The 18,184-nt window shown below is 33.1% G+C and overlaps 1 long non-coding RNA gene and 1 pseudogene across 1 annotated transcript; both read right to left on the bottom strand.

Moving 5' to 3' along the window:
• Positions 1-5,532: 5,532 nt before the first annotated feature.
• Positions 5,533-7,757, bottom strand: LOC140884749 (uncharacterized). The gene is made up of 3 exons (XR_012150711.1): positions 7,620-7,757; positions 6,815-6,997; positions 5,533-6,178 (listed from the first exon to the last, which is right to left on the bottom strand). It is a non-coding gene; the product is annotated as an uncharacterized lncRNA (long non-coding RNA).
• Positions 7,758-10,970: 3,213 nt separating this feature from the next.
• On the bottom strand, positions 10,971-16,530 carry LOC140881191 (serine/threonine-protein kinase Nek5-like; annotated as a pseudogene).
• Between the last annotated feature and the right edge of the window lie 1,654 nt (positions 16,531-18,184).

Genomic DNA, 18,184 nt, shown 5'->3' with positions numbered 1-18,184 from the left:
AGTGTTCGACTTATTCTTTTCAATCCAATCAGCATAGAGAAATTCATACATCATCCGAGCATCTTCTATGGTCATTGTTTCATCACATGCATCAGTATTACACACATTATCAACAATAAAAGAATTTAAACAAACTAACCTTTGGAAGATGTTGTGGTCAGGTGTGGAAAAACCTGCGGAAATACCTAAAGTATTGACTTGAAACATCTTATTGCTTTCATGTAGGGCTGACAGGGTTGTATGGCTTTCTTCATCTTCCCGTTCTTGATCTTCTTCAGACTCTTCATCACTCAAGGATGTTTTTATTCCGTTCCAAATAGTATTCGCACACTCATTGTCATAATGTCCAAAGCCTTGACAAGAATGACACTGTACGGTGTCTAAATTATTTGAAATATGCTTCTTCATTCCTTCCAGCATAAGTCGAGGCTTCTGAGGATCTGAAAACTTCCTTGGTGAATCTTCTGGCCCATTCATTCTCAAAGGCTTGTTAGAAAACATTGGAGCCTTGAGTTTTTGGTATGTCTTCTTGGTCTCTCTCATCTTCTTCAATAATCATTAAATTTCTTTGTGATGAGTGAGATTGTATCATCCTCTATATCAGACTGAAGAAATTCTTGTCAGAACTGAACATACTCCTTATACGAGTCATTTGAGTCTTGAGGGGCTATAGATTTCCCTTTTTCCATCTTTTGTGTTGTATTGTTCATCTCAAATACTTGAAGGATGATTATCAATTCTGTCAACTTTATCTTAGAGGTGTCTTTTATTTTCTCAAGAGCCCAAATTTTTCCATTAAATCTCTATGCCAGTGACCGAAGCACCTTGTTTACCAATCTCTCATTAGCAATAGTTTCACCAAGGGTGAATGCCTAAGTAGTCAATTCTCTAATATGTTGATCATGTTCGGAAATCGTTTCATTATCATTCATTATGAGATTCTCGAATTTTGAAGATAACAGCCTCATTCTTGTTCTCTTGACACTTTCAGACCCTTCACAGTGCTCTTGGAGAGTATCTCATACGTCCTTGGCAGTGACACAATCAACAATAAGCCCGAACATTCTCATGTCCACGATTGAAAATATGGCGTTGATTTTGCTATAGCATTAAAGCTTGAGATTTTTTCTTCCTCGGTTGTCCATGTGGTTTCTAGCTTTATAATGTAGTCACCATCTTTGTCCACGACCTTTGGAGCAGTTCAACCAGTAAGTATACTATGTCATGCACGTTCATCCATACCTTTGATAGTGAAGTGTATCCTTGTCTTCCACAAGTCATAATTCATGCCATCAAGAACCGGAGGTTTCAAAAACGAGTTTGCAGTAGTAGATGAGTTCATATTATTCCCTGAAAATAGATAATAAACTAGGATCAGTTCTTAGTGTATCAAGAAAATCATGTCTCAGATGCCACTTGTAAGGAATAAGCGGTTGCATATAAACACAAATTTAGATGTTGTCACAGGATGTTGACAACACCTTCAATAACATGCAGCGGACAATTATAAAAGCGTGAATAAAATAAACTAGTAACCAAATAAATAGACTCGGATATTTAAGCAAGAATATACAATACTCTTGCAACGCCTCAGGGCGGCAAAACTTTCACTAGAAAAATAAATCAAAGAATATTACAAAAACCCTAAAACTAGTGAATTATTTTAAAAGTTAATTTCTCACAACATATGAGAAAATAAAGAATAAAAAATCTCCTAAAAATTATATGTAGAATAGAATAAGAAAAACAAATAAAGAAGATGAATCTTGGATGCCAAAACTTGATGATAGCAGCACGGTCTTTGATCTTCAATTTCCAAGTGTTCTCCAAATCATCAAGGCAATCCAAGGAACACAACCAAGAACAAGCTTCAAAAAATCTTCAGAATCCTATTTAGTTGTACGCTCAAGAATCTCTAACAAATCTCACTTGGCCGGCTCTCTTGTACACGCCTTCAATCTTTTATAAGTCCAAGAATCCTTCTTGTATTAGTTTCCTTGTAGACGTGGGATTTATTAGACATCTTGATCTTATTCCTTTTGATCAAATAAAATCTACAAAGATAAGAAAAAGAATTATTAAGATATGACATAAACAAATATTATGATAAATACAATAATATCTCAAATCTACAATCTAAGGAAATAAATCATTATTAAACTTTATGTCCAAGAAACTTCAAATAAAGGCAAAAGACTTAAATAAATATTTTTAAACTTAAAGGGATTTTTAACCCTTCAGAGGACACGGGAGAATTAGCATATCTTATCATGCCAGAATCAGCAGTGCTCAATACCAAACAGATCCCGCTAAGATGGAAACGCCTAGTCCAAGCTAAGTTTGGTAAAAAGGACATGAATTCACCAGAGAAAGTTGTTCTGATTGGAATCAAAAGGGTAGATACTGAGCCCAAAAGCGAAGAGCTCTATTGTAGTATTCGAGGGGGTAAAAGATAGGTGTTGGAGGTAGTGTAGGATGATACCACAAGCATATTAATGACGGTGGTTGCTGATAAATCCCATCGATCTCAATGAGTGGTGTAGTTTGGAATTTCTAGGGGCTTAGGGCTTGGTTAGCTCCTTAATAATTAATGGCCAAAGGAACGAGCAGTTAGTTAGGAATGTGTGTTTGCCTCACTTGGTGCAAGACATAATCTCTATTCCGCTTTCTGGAGGTAGCTCTAAAAATTTGATTCGAATGGTAAATATTCAGTAAGAGTGGGTATCATGTTGGTACTGGTCTGGAAGATTCACCGGAACAAAATTCGAGTTATTCGGTTTTGCAAAAATGGTGGCGTTTTTTCTGGTTGCTTGGTATGCCACCAAAGATCTGTGTACTTTGGTGGAGGGTTTTCCATGACATCCTTCCTACGAGGTAAATCTTGTGTCTCATCATGTTCTGATCTCAGGCTGCTACCCACTTTGTTGCTATTCTGAGGACACGACTTGTCATGCACTATTGTTTTGCCCTGCGGTGAAGAGATTTGGAAGCATAATTGTGTTTGGGCAGATAGAGGCGATGTATGAACCTAGGTACCAAAGATGTGTGTATGAGTTGTTATCACAACCTGATCGAAGTCAGGTTGAGGAGTTTGCGTGTATAGCTTGGTCCTTATGGGGTGAGAGATGCCGAGTTGAACATAACAGGGAATCCAGGGATATGCGTGATGTTTTAGGGAATGGCATGGTACTATGGAGGGATTACCAGAAATCCATGCATGACATGTCTTTTCCTAGGTCAGTAGCGGTATGTCCATCTCCTCTCCTTTGGTATGCTAGCTTTACGAGAAGAATAATTGGTGTGGGATTGGAGGGGTGGTGAGGGATCAGGAGAGACAACCTTTGGCGGCATTCAGACAGTCTATTTTGATGTCGGGATCTGTGGTCCTAGGAGAGTTACTATCAAAGCATGCCTTGATTATATATTTGAAAAAGCAATCAAACAAGTGTTGATTTCTTCGGATTCATTATTGGCAGTGCAAGAAGTCATGAAACCAACTGGTGATTTGAGTTATGTGGGTTTGCGTGTTTTGAAGATTACTGCTTTAATATCAGACTTGGATATTGTTTTCTTATTTCATGTTCGACTATCAGATAATGATGTGACTCATTTTTTAGCTAAATTTGTTGTTTCTTCCCCTGCACTTTTTTGTTGGGTGTTTGGGACTTTTCTGAATTGGCTGTTTAAAACTTGTAATATCTGATATTTATAGACTTCAATATATATATATATATATATATATATATATATATAACCCAAAATATTATATGAGACGGTCTTACAAGTCAATTTTGTACGACGGATATCCTATTTGATTTATCACCAAAAATATTAATTTTTTTTGTAAATATGTGTAGGGTTGACATGTCTCACGGAATGATATGTGAGACCATCTTACATGAGAATCTACTCAATAGTGAAAAAGCTACAATTTTATTGGGAGCAACACTTTTGTGAGACTGTCTCATCCATGAGACCATCTCACATGAGAATCTACTCAATATTGAAAAAGCTATGTTAAAAAAAATATTGAAAAAGCTACAATTTTATTGGGAGCAATACTCTTGTGAGACTAGTTAGCTTATTTATAATTCAAATAACCCGTTGTTCTAATCGAATCTTTAGAAGATTAGGGATTCTCACTTCCGCGTCATTTCTTATTTTCGCCTCCTTGCTTGAAAAGAAGAATGGTAATCTTCGGCCCCAATGGGGTGTTCAAGTTGGTGGAGCAGGTGAACTCTTGGCCAGAGGTTAGGAGTTCGATTCCCCCTGTCAACACTTTCTTGGGCTAGCCTGTCACACAGGGTTTGCCCAATATGGTTTACCCGACTAGCGTAGTTTGCAGGCTATTGTGTTAGTCGGAGGGTTTATCTAGAGCGCACCTAAAGATAGCGGCTGCGCGTTTCCATATTACAAAAAAAAAAAAAAAAAAAGAATGGTAATCTTCATTCTCAATTCGCGTGTTAATCTTTCTTCCATTTCAATTTTTCTTCAATATCACGTTTAAATTTTTCACCGCACAAGATTTCTAGTTTCATACCTAATTTTCTTACAAATTTAGGGTTTTTAATTTTCAAATTTGGAGACTGTTACTCGAAAGCCGCTCAGATCCACTGTGAAGTGGCTTTCTTCCTCTTACACATATTCACCTTCTTCCAATATCGTCATTATTAATATGGAGGCTTCATATTTGGGTGGTTCTTACTTATTTGTGAACGATGAGATGTCAAAAGGAAAGGAAGAAAATTATCTATTTTCATCTCCAACTTGGGTTGCACGTGCTGATAATATTCTCAGATTCAACCAATTTGAGTATGCCTAATACTTCTAATACTTCTAACAGTATGCTAATTTGAAATTAAAAAAAAATCCTTTATAAAGTTTTACTTTTTTAATTAAAATATTTGTTATTTAATCAAAAATATTATTATATTTAACAAAAAATTTTTAGAGTATTTTAATTTAAAATTAAAAAGGTATTATATTATTTTTGAAATGTATTAGTTTTTCTGTCAAAAATATTAATATTTATGATAAAAATATTAGTTATGCGATCAAAAGAAGTAGTTTTATTTAAGATAGTTTTGTTATCCACCGTAATGAAATTTTAATAATTTCTCTCTTACTAAATCAATACTAACTCCATACAACTTGCTATTAATATTTACAATCAACATATATCTTTTTCGATCAAAAGTATTACTAATATTTTTTATAAGAAAAGTATTAGTTTCAGGATCAAACATATTAGTTTGTTTCTTAAAAGTATTACTTCTAAGAGTATGATAATTTAAAATTAAAAAATATTAAAATATCCTTTATAAAGTTTTTCTTTTTTAATTAAAAATATTAGTTATTTAGTCAAAAATATTATCATTTTTAGCAAAAGTTTTGTTCTAGAGTATACTAATTTGAAATTAAAAAAGACAATATATTGTTTTCAAAAGTATTAGTTTTTTTGTCACAAATATTAATGTTTACGATAAAAGTATTAGTTTATTGTTCAAAATTAATTAGACCCATATTCCAAAATAATGAGTGAATGTTGTTCTGGAAACTCTCATGTTTCTTCCATAAGCTCTCTCATGTTTACATATCACACACATATTCACCTAACTTTATACAACATTGCTTAAAATATTTCCGCTGCCAAAACCTCAACACGATAAGTAGACAAAATCTAGGTAATAGAGCTTTAGAACATATGGTCTTAGAAATTTAAGGATCTGTGTCAGCCATCTAAAATTCAGAAGCAACGTGTCATGAAACAAGAAGTTTTCTCCATTCTCGTACAGCATCGAGAGCAGCATATGTCTAAAGAAGCTTGAACATGATCTTTTCCATACTCGGTCTCAAGAATTAGTTGTTTCAGTGTCCAGTTTGGTTGTCTCAAAAAGATTGACATGATCTTTCCCATCTCTTCGGGATCTCTTCTTGTTCTTTTTGTTTCTGGTCTCCTTTGCTGGTATTTTCTTCTTTTCCTATCCAAACGTCACAGAAAGTTTAATTCATTTCTATGATTACATCAAGCAATTTGTGGTGCACAACAAAAAACTAAAGAAAATCGCGCGATAACTAAAAGTTAGAAGGTGAGATTAATCGCCGCTGCTCCAGATGCCTTGATATCCACCATTCTGAACATCAACCTCATGTGAATTCCACTGTCATTGTCAATGATCTGCTCAAGCCTCAAAATTCATGAAAAGAGAATATAATAAGGACAAAGTTATAGTTCTCATAAAAGAAGAAATGCAAGTAAGGTGATATTAACTGTTCTCCTGAACCTTAAGCTCATGCGCGTCTCCTATGTGATTCTTAACTGAATAGAGCAGCACAGTGTTGAAGTTATACCAAATTTGCAAAGAATGTGGTAAACTTTATCACTCACAAGGCAGTATAGAGCATAAGGCATAATATGACAAGCGAAGTGTGAAACATTCAATTCTGGTATCTCTCAACAATAAAATGAATATGCACGGTATTTTATTGTTTTTGGCTCTTTCCCATTCCAGAAATACAACCTTAGCAAAGGAGAAGTAACAACCAAATCAATTTTCTTGATAAACCCACTTGAATGAGCATGTTTACGTAGATTTTCAACCTAATACACAAGCTAAAAATCATGAAATCTCACAAAATCAGCAATGTTTATTCCGAGCAAAGAGTCGAGCAATTGCACTTTAAAACTGGCATGCTGTTTTTCCAACCTGTCGCTAGCCCAGCTGAGTAAGATGTGCTCAAAATATTTAGATGACATGTAAGCTTTATAGTTCATATCTCCTTCAATATTGTGGATTCCTTGAGAATGTCTCACCTCAATATGTAGTTTAATAAGACCACACAGTACTCCAAATTTTGAGCAAATCCAAGAGAGAAGAAAAGCTCGAGTGTCCTTCGAAGCAAGATGTGAATGCAGCAAGAAATGTCCAAAGCGCATTGGATACCAACCAGATGGATAGTTTTGCAGCGGTGTAGTGGAAACAAGCTTGGACAGCATCTACTATTCATTAATGCAATCGGATCAAATGTCATGTTTTGTGAGTAACATCTAATGGGATACAACAAACAATAAACTCAAGTCCCGAGGTGCAGATTTAAAATTAAAAGTTTAAAACCACAGATAAGCTAAAATCCAATTCCTCTCGTGGGATTTAAAAATCCTTTACAAATATGACTGACTCACCAATACTAGAAGGCACAATATAAACAACACATACAAACAAGAAAGAAGATTCCATTTCTAGCATAATCAGAACTCAATTCATCAAAACTATTAAACTTAATGCAATCGAGCGGCACACTGAGGAATCAAGAAAACAATCACAAAAACAAGACAAGCATAAAAAGATAATTAACATAGCAAACACCAACACAATACACGATGCTTCAAAGGCGAAATAGCTTCAAATAAGTTACCCACGAAAGTGAAGAAGATATTCTAGTACAAGAATTAGAGTCGATTCCCATTCAATAAGTTCCCAAGAATTCAAAAACCTAACAAAATATGAAGTAGAATAACCAGAAAAATCAAACTTTTAACGAAGAAAAAAAGACTTTTTGCTCAGAAATATAGAAACACCTAACGGAGAAGAATTAAAACAAAAAACATGGTAAATTACCTCGAAACCCGTATAGAAGCCGTCCAAATGCACAAGGATACAACATTTTTGTCTTTGAATTCGAAGGAGAACAATGGATTTGGGGCGAGGCGCATCGAGATGGGCAAATAGCGAAGAGGAGTCGGGTTTCTGCTTTTGGGTTCAATCAAACTTCCAAGATCCAATCGACTCTAACAGATATTTGTTTTTCAGTGGGTCGACCCGTCCTCTTCGGGTTTCTGCTTTTGGGTTCAATCAAACTTCCAAGATCCAATCGACTCTTAACAGATATTTGTTTTTCAGTGGGTCGACCCGTCCTCTTCGGGTTTCTGCTTTTGGGTTCAATCAAACTTCCAAGATCCAATCGACTCCTAACAGATATTTGTTTTTCAGTGGGTCGACTTGTCTCACAAATCTCAAAACGATCTCACTACTTAAAAGAACGGTTTCCTCTTTCAATAACGTTGCGTGGTGCCTTAATTAGCTTTTCAAAGGAATGAAACACCACGTTTGGTTTGGACGATGAGATAAATAATGAGTAATACTCTTGTGAGACGGTCTCATAAATGTGACGGATTAATTCTACTTATATTTATAATAATAAGTAATACTTTTGACATAAAATATAATAATTTTTAATGGATAACTCATATAAGAGATTCATCTCAAGAAAATGACCCTTGAGACCGTCTCATATGAGTTTTTGCCATAAATAATATAAAGATAAGTAATTTAATATGATAAAAAATAAGTAAGAAATGATAGTTGGTATAATATTTGATTTCAATTATTAGATTATAGTTTATTTGATTTGATTGATTAAATTTTATATAAAATGACAATTTTGTCCTTTTTAATAAATTAATAAATTAATAAAATATTAATAATATTATTTATAAAGGATAATCTAGTAATTTAAATTTGATGATTTGATTGATGTAAGAAAAATAATTAATGATTTGATTGATATAAGATAAATAATTAATAGATGAATAAATAATATGACAAGAAGAACATAGAATTGAATGTGATAAATTATGCATAGATTAATAATATAGGTAACCAAACGGTGCTCATGTAAAATCATAATTAGGAAACAACAATTCGTTTACAATCTACCTTTATAAAATTATAGAAAGCTAGATCAATAATTTATACAGTGAAAAGTATTTTGTGTGTGTGTGTGTTCTATTTTTTATTTATTTTTTTGTTTTTTGTTTTTTTGGGTAACGTTTGATTTATTATGAAAGGGATAGCCATGGTTCCGTTAATTTGTAATTTAGTATTTGTTATATATTAGATTTTAGAGTTTTCTTTTTTAAAAAGATAAAAAATTTGAAGTACCTTAACTTGACCTTGTAATTATTAAATTTTAACAAGTTCCAGTTAGGTATGTATTTATTCGCAAGAAATAATAGCCAAAATAGTCTTATAAGTTTGTTTGTGATTTGATTATGTAAGTATTCAATTTGAGTTTTGGTCATGTAAGTTAAATTATGTTTTGGCTTTTAGTCTTTTTTCATTTAAGTAATGTTTTTATAACCAGATCGGTGATTGAACCGATCTAACTTAAAAAAATAATCCAACCGATTGAACCGTTTTAAACAAAGATCGAACCGAATAATCGTTTATATAAGATAATATAATTAATAATATATTTTAAATTATTAAATTCTAAAAAATTACATAAATAGAAAAAAAAAATATTTATCTTAGTTTGAAAAATAAATAACAATATAAATAGAGTTTGGCAAAAAAATACTATATAAATATATTCAAAATATTATTTGTAATTATATTTTTTTTAAAAAAATAATTAATTAATTTAAAATTCTAATATTAAAAAAATGATAGTTTTAACGAAATCTAAATTTCAAATAATCATATATATATATATATATATATAATAAAATATTAAATTAAGATTTTAAAATAAAAAAAAACTAATTTTTAAAAAAATCGAAAATTTCGATTTTCCGTTTTTTGAACGATTCTTGACTGGTTCTGGCCAGTTCAATTTTTTAATTGGTTTTTGAGAGTGTTTTGGACCAAAGCAGTGACATATTCTTAGTCGAACCTGTTGAATCATTCGATACGGTCCGGTTTTGAAACCATGACATTAAGTGACGATGTTACAATAAACACATCATTATTTCTCAATATCACGTAAGCATTTTTAGTTGTCACGTCAACACTTCATAAGAAAAAACTAAAAACAAAAATATAACTTAACTTATAAGGACAAAAACTCAAAACTAAATACTTATAAAACTATAACACAAAATGGGCAAACTTGCATAACCATTTTAACTATATTTATTTATTCACAATCATAGCTACTTAATCAATGACGCAAGTTTCATTGCTTACGCTGGAATCACCCCGCGTCCCTGTGTGCATTTTTAATAAGGATTCGTCCAACATCACAGCATGCATGGGTAATGTGATACTCATAATCAAATTTGCCATATAATAAATAAAAATATATTTATAAATTTGTTTTCTCTAGTACTAAACAAAATTGAGATTATTTTGATCAAATTTTGATTCCCATATATTGTATTTTTTGAAAATATATAAATAAATTAATCTATAAGAATTTAAGCAGTTTACTTGATTTATCCTATATATTTTTCACGTTAAGATATTTTTGTAATTATGTTCTTGATATAATAAATATTGATTATTTAATTAATTAGTCATTATACTTAAATTAATCACTAAAAAATATTGTGTTTGTAGTACCTAAAACTCAATCTACTAATTCGTATGCATTAAATTTAATAAATATTAAAATTATTATTTTTTAAGTTTAATTGATTAAATTCTTAATGAAAATTATGTGTTAATAAAATATTATTATTATTTATTCAAATAATTTTTATTGTACTAACTATTTAATTAATGTTTTAATTGTTTAAGTTTGTTTGTCAAAATGATTTTTATTGTGCAATTTAATAATTTTAATATTTTAAAGGTTGAAGCTTTCATATTTAAATTATTTTAATTGTTTAGTTTATTCTTTTAAATAATTTTAACTATTTAACTTATTTGTTTAAATATTTTAAAGTGTCCAATTTATTTATTTTAAATAGTTTAATTTTAGCGGTTAGTTATTTTAAATTATTTTAAATGTCTATCTTATTTATTTAAATATTTTTTAATTGTCCATATCATTTTAAAATTTTTTATTTTTGTTTGTGTATTTATTTAAATTGCTTTTAAACGTTAATCTAATTTATTTAAATTGTTTTAATCGCTCTACTTGTTATTTAAATATTTTACTCGTTATCGTGACATCAAAATATTTAAAGTGTTTAATTCTTGAATTTTCAAACTAGTGTTTTATTTTGTGCAATGTGTTTTATTTAATGCAATTAAATTCATAGTTCTAAGTTGCTAAGTTTGAGTAGCACTTATTAAAAATGTGTAGCACTTTTTCTCCTAACACTCACACATTCACATTTATATACTTACATCTATACTTATACATACACCTACACACTCAAACTTAGTACTTAACCCAAGATTTAACCCTAGCCCCAAAATCATATCATTTTCACTCCTATAACACACACACGATTTCCTCCCCATTTATCTCCAACACAATCCATCGGCTTTCACCTTCTCTTCAGGCCACGCCGCAGCACTTCTTTTTTTTTTTTTTTTTCTTTTCCGGCGAGGTACCTTCATGACTAGCTGATATAGCTGCTTCATCCTCCATTGATCTCGGTTTTCAGCTCCATTCCAGCTCCATCGATCGGCCGCAGCAAGCTCTGGTTTCCTTTCGAAATTTTTCTTAGTTAGGCAAGAATGCGGTTCCTTTTCTCACCTATGTAGATTATTATGTCGTGCGTTGATTTGTGTGTATGCATTTCCATTTTCTTTTCGAATATTTGTCTGGATCTTCAGTCCCTACTCGCACACTACTATCATGTATAACATCACCTGAGGCAGTTGGGAGATGTGTGTGAATTGATTTTTCAACTACCCTCTTGCACAAGTGCTCTGATATTGTCTGAAAACAAATTCTTCTGAATTGGTGAGACAGGGGAGACGGTCAAAGAGGAATAATCTTCTGCTGAGTGAACTAGTTCCTTCACAGTGAACTTGTCATCCCCCATGGATGAAAGATCACTCACGCCTATTATTGGGATTGATGTGTGGGGATGCATCTTCTTCACACAGGAGTAAATCTTCAGATAGAGAAAATGAGTTCTCTTACAGTATCGCGGAATTCATTTTCTCATCACAAGCACTCAAATTCGGAACATTGTCATCCAAGTGTTTTTGAATAGCTTCATAGCATATGACAGTCATATTTATTCCAGTGACTGGCCTTATGGAAATTTTCCAAGGCCTCGGAGTATGACGAGGAAGAGGTGGAGCATCAGACTCCGTGATTTCAACTTCAGTTCGTAGCTGATCACCGATTTGGCAATTAGCTGCTTGTTGTTCCATAGGGTAATTCCCTAACCTTTCCGAGGTAGAGGGATCATACTTGAAGATTTTCAAATTGGTGGCTTGCACATGATTGTGAATTATCTGATCTGACAGACTAATAAAAGGGGTTGGCGTACCATGACTACCTACCATCACAGACCTCAACTCCTTGAAGCGACACCGAAGAGGAGGCAGAATTGCTGCTATCTGTCTGCATTTTATTGGAACCAACTCCTTCATGCTTCCTCAGATGTTGCCCAATTTCCAGTAAATTACAGTTGCATGTCACTGGTTTGGTAGCTTCAGCATCCTGCCTATCACTAGAAAAGGTCTTTATGTCATAATCCAGGACATTTGGAAACTCACATCCCTCTTGCTTCATTCTTCTCGGAAATGAAGGCCTTCTAGACAAGGTAGGAGGTGTTTTTTGTCTTGTTTTTGAAGAGAATCCTTCTTCAGCAACTGGTTTTATAGGACCCAGGGGAGGGATTCCTTCGTGTCTAACTTTAGTCTTCGAGGGTTTTCAACAACATAAGATATGTTATTGGCATAAAATCAAGCTCAGAAACAGACTTTATTACAGGAAAAAAAAAATTAGGACTTTTATTACCTGTTGCTTCATAGCATCTGTTAATTGTATTCTCTTATTGGAATCAGAGTTTGGGTTCACTGAAGCAGATGGAGGCGTCTCTGCAATGGCTTTGAGACCAGCACGAACATTACCTGGTGCTTCTACATAAATTCTTCTGTTACTAGCTCCACTAACCTTTGAATGGTTGCTTCTAATGGGAGAACTATTTTCTCTGATATTTTCTTCCTTGAAAGCCATCACATTGGTTTTAATAATCCTTGGCCGCTTATACTCATTACTATTTCTCCGTTCCTCTGGCAGCTGCTTCTCATCATCAGGCTCCTTGGTTTTCAACAGCAATGATTCAGTTTCTTGCACGTTGCTTTCACTTGGTGTCCAGCTGTCTCTGTCACTACAAGAACTGTTGCTACTCTGGCTCTCAACCATATATTTTCTGCCCTCACGAGATCTACAAAGAGGTTTCTTTGGTAACACAGCAGCAGCTGTGTTATAGGATGGACGGTATGGTCAACATAGGGATGGAGATATCAGATATGGGTGTTTCAGAAGTTCAGATGCCTGATAAACATTTGAAACAAAATAATTAGACCTTCTACAAAAATTAGTTCAGCGATTTGAACATCTGAAGGTTCATACGCTTGACCGATGTTCTGGATTTTTTATTAGCATGCTTTTGATCAGTGTTTTCCTGTAATATAGAACACATCTGAAATGAATTTCAAAGTACACTAGTGTTGTAAACTAATATATCATTTGAAATGTAATTTTCCCTCTGATTAATCATATTCTAGCACTTATTATCAAAAGAAAATTGAATTTTTAAGAATTTGGAAGAGCTAAAAAATCAAATTTCTCAACCATATCGATTTAATACAATCACCATTTACAGAGACGGATCAAATTGACTTACAAGACTGGAGAGTAACAGTGAGGCAAAGGGCCCATAGATGATCTGTTAATTTTGCTTATTAAGCTGCCATGTCCTGCAATATGATGCATAATGCATTCAGCTATCCAGCTCACAGATTTACTAAGAATTAAATGGAAAATACATAGAAATAAAATTAGAGGGAAAAAAGGAATGAAAAGAGGTTGTGAGATTACAAAAGCCTTGAATGTGGGACGATGAGCAGCCATTTCGTACATGCAGCAACCTGATTACAAAGAAAATAATGCCAGAAAGGACTTCATATTTGAGGGCAGCAACATGATTCAGCTAAGTGTAAAAACATTTCCAAAGTTATAATTGCCCACAAAACTTATGAGTGGTGAACCAGCACGGTATCCTACCACAAAAAAAATAAATAAATAAAAACTTGTCTTTTAATGAAGTAAAATGACAGCCTTAGAATTCAGTTAGGCTCATTTGATGTTATGGAAGCAGAGAAAATAAACATTGGCATACCAAGGGACCAAATATCGGATTTAAAACCATAAGGAATGTCAGCACAGCAAGAAGTTCTGGACACATGTAATTGGGAGTTCCAACAACCTGCGCAGAACAAGAAGCTCTACTTCAAACGAATAATTTATTAAGTTTTCCAGGGGAATGGTTTGCATGAAGTATTTACCGAAGAAGCCAAATCGTCTGCTTTCAAAGTTTTAGCAAGTCCAAAATCACCTGCTCAAAACAGGATTAAAAGCTGAGGGAATATGTCATACTAAGCCATATCCAAACATCTTTTTTTAATTCAAAGATTGGTCAATTATTCGAAATACCTTCACTGCATAGCATATCAATATGAATAACATGAAATGTTTAGTGTAGCCTAGATATTTGAAATTGATTATTTTCATTTTGTTGAAAACATGTGTTGTTATATAAAAAAGAACTCTTTTCAAAATGATAAATGAAGAATTAAGCGTTTCAAACCAATAGCAAAATTTTTCAATCCAAACACAAGGAAAAAAAAACAAATCCAAATTACCAAGACGGACGTCTTGATCTTTGGTGAGAAAGATGTTGGAGCACTGCCAAGAAAGTGCTGTCAAGATTAATACGAATAATCATGAAAGATAACAGAGAAACTAAGGCCACAAATTGCATCAAATTAGATTACCACTTTGAGGTCCCGGTGCAGAACAAATTTGGAATGCAGATACTCGACAGCCAATAACAATTGAATGAACCACTTCAACAGTTTCTGCACCATGTACATGAATAACACATTATTGTAACTACCAATGAGAAAATGTATGGTTAGCTGAACATATAAGATGTGTAATCACATCTATTATTAAAAAATGAGAGTTACATTGATACAGGGCAAAAAAAAAAAGATGCATTATTCATTGCAAACAACTCAAACCTCCTCAGGGAAGTACTGCCCATTTGCTTTTTTCATTAGTTCAGCCCTGAAATATCAGCAGCGCATAAAACATAAGGATGAGAAAACAGCATAAAAACTAAGCAACAGTGCTTCCCAATCAAATTGTCACCCAAAACTCACATGTCGCCTCCTTCACAGTACCCAGTAACTATGCAAACATAGCAACCCTGCTTCAGGATTCGGAACAAAAGATCAGGAGGAAAACAATAAATCTAACTCATTTTTACTGCATGAAAGAGGATTCTGAGACTATAACGGAACTAGCAGTTAGAAGCTTCAAGGACACACACCTTCTCAACCCAAGCTTCCTTGAACTCAACAATGTATGGATGTTGTAGCCTCGCAATTAATGCCATCTAGATTTTTGCACAGCCATAAAAGAACCTTTACATTTTTTGTCATGTTCTATGACACCATGAACAATATGCATGCTAAGAACACTCGATTGCATAAAGAAGAAGAAGAAATTAGCAGCAAAATTCCAACTTGAGAGATGAGTATATACGAAACCATGAAATAACACTAAGAGTCAATCTTTTTATCTAGAGATCATTCTTTTTATCTAGAGATAAATTGTTATTACAACAAAATAACTAGAACAATTGTTTTTTTTTTTTTTTGCAATAATACAAAAGTAAACTCGTAAAGATTCCAAATGGTTAAGCTAAACCTAATAACAAGCAAACTGCTTTAGCACATAAGAGATGTCAATGGTCCACAACAAAAAGTGAAATTAAGATAACTACTGGACAAAACAATCAATCCTCAGAAATGAAGCAATAACATTAGTTAACCTCTTCATGAGCTGATCTCCGGCATCGTTCAATTTGTCGAGCTAATCGAATTTTCTTAAGCACGTACCTGTGTTCCATTCCCAAGAATCACAGGGGAGAAAAGTATGAGAATGACGCATTAAAGAATCCTACTATATGATCTCTGGATATGAATAAAATGAACTTTTTTTCATTTAGGTCATACTTTTTTTCTTTCCAATTTGTGATGTGCCAGAATGGCTGCACCAAAGGCTCCACGGCCAATCTGCTCCATGATGTCATACTGGTCCATTCTTGACTCCATCGGCAACAAATCCCCGAGTCCTAATGCACTGTATCACTTTATACCGCCCCTGATAAGCATGTACATAAGGAAATGAATGGACCCCAAAAAAGTAAATCTGGGTGACTATACTCCCTGAAAATCTCACTACATCAACTCCTTATAGCACAAACCCCCCAAAAAAGAAATCTTGGATCCTCAATTCTCTGAATTATATCATAAAATCAATTGCTGCAAAAAATCTCAAGCCATATATCACACTAGAAAATGTAATATGCACTCAAATTAATCTCGGACACTTTCTCTTCCTCTTCTACCTTTTTCAGATCCATTCCAAGAAAACACCCATGGACAGAAACTGCAAAACGAGAATACAAGTAAACAAGAAGGCCCACCAAATTCTGAAATATAGCAAGAAAAGAAATGCAATTAACCTGGACTTCTGGGCAGTGGGCACCCCAACAAATGAGTCTTTCTCGAACGGGTTCGATGAAAGAAAGCAGGAGAAGTGTGGGTCCGAAAACTCTGTTTCTACAGCATCTTCATTTTTTAGGGAATGAAATCGGGTCTAAACCCGATCTCACATCAAAATCGCCCCGTTCTCCGCGAAAACGGGTCCAAAAATGATCCGATGCGAGTTTTGGGTTTGGCCAAACCCGCTCTAAACCCGCCCCGCCATTATATTTATATGTATATATATTTAAAATATACAATTATATATAAAATATATATGTAATATTAATAATGTATAATTATATTTTTATACTAAATAATAATAATTTATTTATAAATTAAGTGTATAATATTATTAGATTGAAATGAATTTATTTTATTATGATATTTTTAGTATAAAAATATATAATTGTAATATTTTTTGGATAATAATTATTAATTAATTACAAGTTGATAAATTTTAATTGTTAGAATTTTTTTGTCCTAAATCTTATCAATATATATTTGAAATTTACTTTAATGATTTTTTTAAAAAATTTAAACTTTTTAATTTAATAAATTTAAAATATTTAATTTTTGGCGGGTCCAACGAGTCTAACTCGGATTGAACCGCCGGGTTTGTGGGGCGGGTCCAAAGGGAGGCGGGGCGGGTCTTGGGTTTAGCCAAACCCACCCCAGACCCGTTGGTAACGCTTAATCGTGTCACGCCCAAATTACCCGACTCAATCAGATAAACAAATAATGCAGTAGTGTGAGTAGGGATCGTTCCCACGAGAAAATGCAAATTTAATGTGTTCTAAATAAATAAATGGGGTTTTGAGGTTTGAAGTTAACTACTGAAAACTTTAATCAATGACAATTCACTAACATGCAAGATTGAATAATAGACTGGAAAAATTCAATAAGAGACGAGACTTGGTATCGGTCGACTACACCCTTGATATTCATTCATTCAATCATCGATTCCCTAAAACTAATTAATCAAATTAAATATTCGTCATTGAAAATCAAATTCCTGTTTCACCATAATTTTAGTTAATTAAAAAACAACATTCTAAATTAACATTTACCAATGAATTAACCCGATAACAGCAATCTAGATTTAAATCCACGGTAGCATTCAAATTAGTAAAACTGACGAACCTAGACAACACAAACATCAACGGTTGTATTTAGCCTAGTCAATAATTGATCCTACAATTTAATAAATTCAACAGCAGAAAATATCAAATGTAATTTCTTCGCAAATTAGTTTATTCAAACAATTACGGATTTGAATTCTAATTTAGCTATCGCTCGCAATACAAAATTCTAAGATGGTCAATCCTAAAATCTCGCATACAAACATAAAATTAAACAGATCAAAGATTGATACTTAATAAAGATTAAACACTACGAATTGAATCTCATGAATAAAATATATCAAGCTTTCGTCTCCCTCAACCAAGTATAAAAGGTTTAGCTACAATGATTCATCACCAAATCAATAAAAATTCAAAGAAAAGAAGAAAACTAAAAAGACAATTCAAGAATAAAACCTAGCCTCCCAAGAGATCTCCCAAAAGTCTGATAAAAGTGCCTAAAAATCGGAATAAAAGTCTAACAAAGGCTAGAGACTAAAATAACAAAGTTTCCAAAAATATAATATATTTTTTCGGAAAGCGACTCCCGCTCGATCGGCAAAATCCTGCGGATCGAGTGAGCCAAAATTA

Source organism: Henckelia pumila, chromosome 2 (assembly GCF_033568475.1).
Source record: "Henckelia pumila isolate YLH828 chromosome 2, ASM3356847v2, whole genome shotgun sequence".
In the NCBI taxonomy this organism is placed as follows: Eukaryota; Viridiplantae; Streptophyta; class Magnoliopsida; order Lamiales; family Gesneriaceae; genus Henckelia; species Henckelia pumila.
This window is presented reverse-complemented; position numbering and strand designations above follow the sequence as displayed.